A 7,500-nucleotide genomic window follows, 5' to 3' on the forward strand; every position below is an offset into this window, starting at 1 on the left:
ATCTATCTATTTATCTATCTGTCTCTCTATCACAATGGACGGACGCTAGTCATATCGGCTCCAAGTAAGTTGGCCACTTTTACATGTTTAAAACTCCTTGTTGTCAAATATTTTGTTTTAATCGTTGTGCAAATTCATTCACTAAAAAACCTGAGAATTATTCACGTAGAATTCCGCCCCTGTATGGGCGAAATTACAAAAAAACTTTCAAAACTTTCGTGGGTTTTTTAGCCATTTTTCATTTTGAAAATGGCAACTAGAAACCACGTGGCTAGCCCGCCAGTCATGCAGAACGGTAGCAAAACACTATTGCTACCACTAGCTGCTAAACATCGCAGCGTGAACACCGCTGTCACCACCATCACCACCACCAACAACAACAACAACAAATCTAACGTCGCATTCACCATCGCCGCGACCAAAGACATTAACTTAGATTTCCCCTCACTCCCCACACCACTTGTTGATGATAAAGGGACGAGAAAGGGATTTCAAAAATGAATACAACGAAAACATGAATGCCAGCACCACCACCATCACCACCAACAACAACAACAACGAAATTGGCACAAAGCCGCCTACCAAAGACAACACCGCCAACACCACCCACTACTACGACGTCAAATGCTACATCCAAGCCTTCTGCTGCTAATACCGCCAACACCAACACCACTACCATGACTTCAATTAACACTGCCACAATTAACACTTCTACTGCCAATTCAAAACGAATTTTGCGGACGTAACAAACAAAAAAGAACAATTGTAACATTCACCACACAAGAGATAAACCGCACAAAGGCACTCTTCTCCAAAGAAGGAGACAAATTGCACCTTCATATTCCACAACACATCGTGGAAAACACGCAAAAAAAAACAATAATTTATAAGTAATAAACAAAAAAACAAGAAGAACAGAAAATGCACCGCAGGAAAAAATCGATAAATGCCTTCGTCCTGTATGGGACTCCAAGGAATATATCAGTTGGGAAACAAATTTGGTACAGTCCAAGTACGTTTCCTCAACGAAAGTTTAGCAAAACGTTTTTCCACATTGGAGCTACATTCGGACGACTTGGTAATGATACCAGTCTATTTAAACAAAGGGTCACGAAAGTCCAAATAAAAAACATACCATTTGATGTCGAAACACAATGGGTGGTCTCTGCCATCTGCTTTGAAATGTCAGAGACAATGTCAGAGACAAACATCCTCGAAATCGCGGTTCTAGGAGAGAAAGACTATGTGGGCAAATCAATCGAATTCCTGCTTCAATTGGATGAAGCAGCAAGCGCTATAGAACTACCAGGAGGCTACAAACTCTATATAGTGGTAGAGGGCAGGCGACCACGCTGCTATTTGTGTGGAAGCGAAACACACTTGAAAAAGACGTGCCCAACCACTGCACACCAAGAGCAACAACAACAACCACTACCACAACCAAAGCACTCCGGAAAAAAAGCTCTACTACCCACACCACCATCAACACAGAAGACGACAAGAGAAGCACACCAAGCTAATCCGTCATCACCAAAAACAACCACTCGACACCTGGAAAAATACCAACACTACCATCAACAGCAAAACCCAAAGGAACAGAAAAACAAAGAAAACACACAAACTGATCCCCCATCCCTTATACCGCACTCAACACACACAAACACTCAACAACCAACAACAACGAAAACAACAACACAACCACTTACACAGACATACATAGAAGCCCACAACATACCCCTACCCTACCCCCTTCTGATTCCTCAGAAATTTCGTCGGAAGACGAAACCAGTGAGGAATGGCAAATAGCTACAAAAAGAAGAAAATAAAGAGCAGAACACACAACCAAACCAAATGCAAACACGAACAAAGCAGGGGGAAATACATCTCCCGAAGACATTTCAAAACCCAACGCAAACAACAGCCACACCAACACCACAAAAACATATACAGCAAACATGCTCACAGCCATAGACACCAAAAACACAAATTTGATGGAATACATCCAATCAAAAAACACATAACAGAAGATGACATAAAACAAACAACCACCCATACACAACACCACCAGACCACATCAAAATAATACACATCTCCAAAAGTCTGCACCACACACTCAAAGGCATTTTCCCCAGTGCGGTTGGTAAATGCCAAAATATCTCACAAAGAAACTGTACTGGGATCTTCTCGAGGACAAACCAACGGGGAAAGCAAAAACTTTCGAGCAGTAAGTAACCCTCTGTATTCTAATTCATTAGAACTATGATCAAGATTGGTTGTGTAAATGCGCGTGGCTTGGGGTCCCCTTGGAAACAAGGGTACCTCTTAAATGACATAAAGTCACATAAGTTAGAAATCATAGCCATAAGCGAGACCAGACTCCACAATCCGCGGGCCCTAAAGACCATGTTTGGGGACGGCCGTTCACATTTATTTTTCCCCCTGTCTGCCGAGAATGGGCGGTAGTGCACCGCGGTACTTTTTCACAAGAGTCTGGATCTCAATGTAAGGACAATATTCGTAGAACCCGGAGGGTAGACTGGTCGTCCTGGATGTCGACGGCAGCAATGGGTGCGCTTTTCGGCTCGTATCAGTTTACGCACCGCCCTTAACAGTCGGGCGGATTTCTTTCAACGTCTAGAAGTTTTCTTGGGAACGTCTCGTCCTTTACTCTTAGTGGGGATTGGAATGCTACCTTGGACACGCATGTAGACTACGTGGGTTAGAGATAGGAATAGACGGGATGCAAATGCCTCAGAGACCTGCTCAGACGCTTTCAACTGTCTGACAGGTTTCGACTAGACCACCCGAATGCGCCAACGTGGACATGGAGCAACCGCATCGGGTCGTCGAGATCGTATCTAGATAGGATACTGTGTAGGACAGTAGATAGAGATAGCATAGGATGTCCACAATTCCACATAGTCAGCTACACGGATCACAAACTTGTGACATGTACGCTAGACTTAGGTAAGACACTTAGGCAGGGTCCCGGATACTGGAACTAAACGCGTCTTTCCCATCGAGACAAGTTTTCAGAGACCGGATTAGCACACTAGTAAGAGGGCTTTGACGGGAGCCATCATCAACACACAAATGGTGGTTTGCCCTCAAGAGAGCAGTAAAAGCAGAAGCGATTAGGTACAGCAAAGCACTAGCCATAGATAGAAATAGAGTAGAGGGTGAGCTAGTTAAGAAGCTAGAAGAGGCAATTAGAAGCGGCATCGCATCCGACGTTTTGGCGGCGAGGTTGGCCCTCGACCAACACTTCAACGCCAAACACGAAGGATGTGCTGTCAGAGCTAGGATGCGTGCTCTAAGAACGAAGGTGTTGGAGCCGCGAGAGAGGCCCGGGTGGCAGAGGCGCAACAGGGCAACAAAGCCACCATTCGGTCACTGGTAGATGAACAGGGGCGCGAATTGCTCGAGCCAAGTAAAATGTGTGAGGCCTTTCAGCAGCATTTTGCCCGACTGTTCGGAACGAGTGGAGGGCAAGAACGTAGGGTGGACTTCAGTGCCTACCTACATAGCCTACCACGACTCTCGACAAGAAAGGCAGGGTGCTGCGAAGGTGCCATCACGGCGGCGGAAGTGCGGGAAGCGATGGCAGAATGCTCGAGGGACAAATCACCGGGTTTGGATGGTCTACCCTACGAGCTTTACAATTGTATGCCAGACTTGTTTGGAGATCTCTTGGCGGCGGTGTACTGCAACTGGCAGCAAAACGGGAGCATTCCTGGTTTGTGAGCCGAGGAGCCGTAACACTGCTGAAGAAAGATCTAAACAAGGGAAATGTAATAGATAACTTTAGGCCCATCACTCTGCTTAATGCAGACTTGAAAATTTTGGCCAAGGTGCTAGCCAAGAGGTTGGCGCTTGTCATCGAGAACTGGTCGACAAGGCGCAAACATGCGCCGTGCCAGGCCGGACCATCCATGACAACCTCCATCTGATGCGCTACATCATAGACAGGGTAGTTAACGAACCTGGCATGGGTGGGGCCCTGATCAACTTGGATCAATCAAAAGCCTTTGATAGGGTAGACCATCGATACTTGGAGGCAGTCCTGAGAGCGGCTGGTTTCGGTCCCGTCTTCCGCGCTGGATAGCTGCCTTGTACAGAGGCATCCGTTCGGTAATTCGCGTAAATGGACATCTATCGAGACCTTTCGACATTGCACGTTCGGTCCGTCAGGATGCCCCCTCTCGGCGCTTCTAATACGTATTGACTCTTGAGCCACTACTGCGGAAGCTGGCGACTCTAAGGGGCATCCCGCGAGAATTGGGATGCGGGACGAGCGTGTCTGCATACCGCGACGACGTCACCGTCATAGTGTCTAGCCACGAGCACATCGAGCTGGTCGGCGAGACACTGAAAACTACGAAGCGGTGACAGGAGCGAAAATCAACCGGGAAAAGTCAGTGGGCTTGCGACTAGGCACCTGGAGAAGCAAGCCCATGCCGTCCCACCAGCGCCTCCGTCGTGGGACGCTGGACCGACGGCCCGGTTGAGTTGCTCGGGTCTGGTTTGGTCCGGACCTCCAAGTGGAGAAGAACTGGAACGAGATAACGAGTAGGGTGGTCACTCTCGCCCGGCAATGGGCCGAGAGGAAACTGTCCCTAAAAGGTCGAGCGGAGGTGGCGAACACGTACATCGCGTCCGTCATCTACTACCGCCTGACCGTCGTACCTTGTCCCGACCCTACCATCACCAAACTACAACGCATCCTCTTCGCTTCTTGTGGAAAGGATGCGTCCCGATGGTCAGCGATCCATTTGCTGTCAACACCCGTTAAAAGGAGGGCTGGGCATGCCGTGGTTGATGATGCGCAGACACGCGCTGAGACTGCGACATCTCTGGCTCTATGTAGACGACGGTGAACAGGTGTGGTCGCCGTTTGTGAGGCACGCTTTCCCGCAGCTCGTCTCCATGACCGAACTGCAGTCGTGGATCAAAAAGAGGCCGAGGAAGGGCGAATGGCACCGCGAGTGTCGCGTTGCTCTCAAGCAACTCTGCCGTCCTGGGTCGACCTTAAGTGACTTCAACACAACCAAAGCATTCTATAGGGGTTTAGTGGAGGGGAGGTACGACGACGAGCTCGGGGCGAACCTGGACGTCGACGAGGAGTACCTGACCCGCCTGTTCGGGACGACTTTCGGGCCAGGGCCATGGACAACTTCCAGAGATCCCTGGCCTGGCAGTGCTACCGAGAAGCGCTACCCGTTCGGGATAAGCTCTACAGACACGGCTCGAGAAACACGGGGCCGACCTGCCCGAGATGCGGTCAGAGCGACGAAACCGTTCTGCACGCACTCGTTCAGTGTCCAACAATTTCCGACCTGTGGGCTTATGTCGAACAACTGCTGTCACGTGTGGGACGAGTCGGTTTATCAGCTGAGTCTATCGTCAATATTGTCACGACGCCTCCTTCTTCAAACGGGAAGGAAGAGCTATTTTCATCATCCTTGTGGGCTATGGCGAAAGAATGTATCTGGTGGACGCGTCTGAAAGGATTGGAGACAAACACTTTCCTCTCTGGTCAATCTCTCATCAACTTCTTCAAGTACCACTTGAAAAGGAAAGTGAGAGTAGAGAGGCAAGTTTTGTCTAGCGAATGTTTTAAAAAAAGATGGGTGAATGTAGCAAGAATGGCACGTATGAATGACGAAGCCACCTTGAGCATAGTCCTATGAACCCAGAAATCGAAACAAGAGAGTTGCTTATTTGCAAAAAAAAAAAAAAAAAAAAAAGAAATATAAAATGTGACTTCATTGACCGAGGTTACCGTGGTCTTTTCCGCAGGCTTTTCTTTCCACGGGTAAACCTCACCTGTCCTCCCCCCCTTTACACTTCATATTGACATTTCTGTGATAACGATCTCTATTGATCATTTTTTTTCCTCTCCCCCCCTTTTTTTTTTTTTTTTTTTTAACCCCCCTTATTTTGTCCTCTTTCTCTCCTTTTACGATCCTTTTGATCGAACCTCCCCCTTCCTTTTTTTTTTTTTTTTTTTTTAATACCTTCAAAAGAAAAGCTCTACTTGTAATTTGTTCTATCTGTGTGCAGCCCTGTGTGGCTAATAAAGAAACATCTCTATCTATCTATTTGTCTGTCTGTCTGTCTTTATCTTTATATCATCTACCTATCTATCTATCTATCTATCTATCTATCTATCTATCTATCTATCTATCTATCTATCTATCTACCTATCTATTTATCTACCTACCTATCTATCTATCTATCTATCTATCTATCTATCTATCTATCTATCTATCTATCTATCTATCTGTTTGTCTGTCTGTCTGTCTATCTATATCTATCTATCTACCTATCTTTCTATCTATCTATCTATCTATCTATCTATCTATCTATCTATCTATTTATCTATCCATCTATCTATCTATCTATCTATCTATCTATCTATCTATCTATCTATCTATCTATCTATCTCTATCTATCTATCTATCTATTTTCTGGAAAACTTTCTGCGCGAAATCGAGTTATTTAATAATGAAATTAAATTTCTGAGATTCATTGTCACGGGAAAAATATTGCAGACGAAACTTCATGGACGTTATTGACGAATGATACAAATATGTCTACACCATTTCAATTGTATGTATCCTCTTATAATAATGTATCCTTTTATAATAATGTATTGCAACGCTCTTCTGAACTACCAAGTAGAGCTTCACTATCAATCCGCGCGCTATTAATTAATGAGATTATTACAGAATATTGGTTTGTTACTTTGTCCGAAGGCCAATTTTTAGCAGGCTACAGATTTAATCGATATATTAAAAACCAAGTTTCTTACACGAGGTTTAGCTGCCTCTAGAGACACGTTTGCTTTCAATTTGTTAATCATGACGTATTGGTTTCTCATGGAAGGCCGATGTTTGTGAACTGAAGTTCTAGGCAATATAAATAATCCCGATTTAATGTGATGAGCTGGCAGAATCGTTAGCACGCTGGGTAAGAATGCTGAGCGGCATTTCGTCCGTCTTTACATTCTGAGTTCAACTCTCGCTGAGGTCGACTTTGCCTTTCATTCTTTCGGGGTCGATAAAATAAGTACCAGTGGAGCACTGAGGTCGATGTAATTGACTTACCCCTTTCCCCTAACATTCTGGCCTTGGCCAAAATTTGAAGCCAGTATAAATAACCCCCGTATAGTCTTTCAACTATAGGTACAAGGCCTGGCATGTTGGGAGCAGGTGCTGGTCGTTTACATTGACTTCAGTGCTCAACCGGTACCTTGTTTGACAATCTCAAAAGGATGAAAGGCAAAGTCAACCTCAGCGGGATTTGAACATAGAACGTAAAGACGGACGAAATGCTTCTAAGCATTTTGTCCTGCGTGCTAACGGTTCTGCCAACTTGCCGCCTTAAATAACACCAATATATTCTTTTCTACTCCCGGCACAATTTGAACTCAAAACTAAAGACAGACGAAATACTGCTAAGCATTTCGCCCGGTGTGCTAACGTTTCTGCCAGCTCG

This window comes from Octopus sinensis, linkage group LG4 (genome assembly GCF_006345805.1).
Source record: "Octopus sinensis linkage group LG4, ASM634580v1, whole genome shotgun sequence".
Taxonomy (NCBI): Eukaryota; Metazoa; Mollusca; class Cephalopoda; order Octopoda; family Octopodidae; genus Octopus; species Octopus sinensis.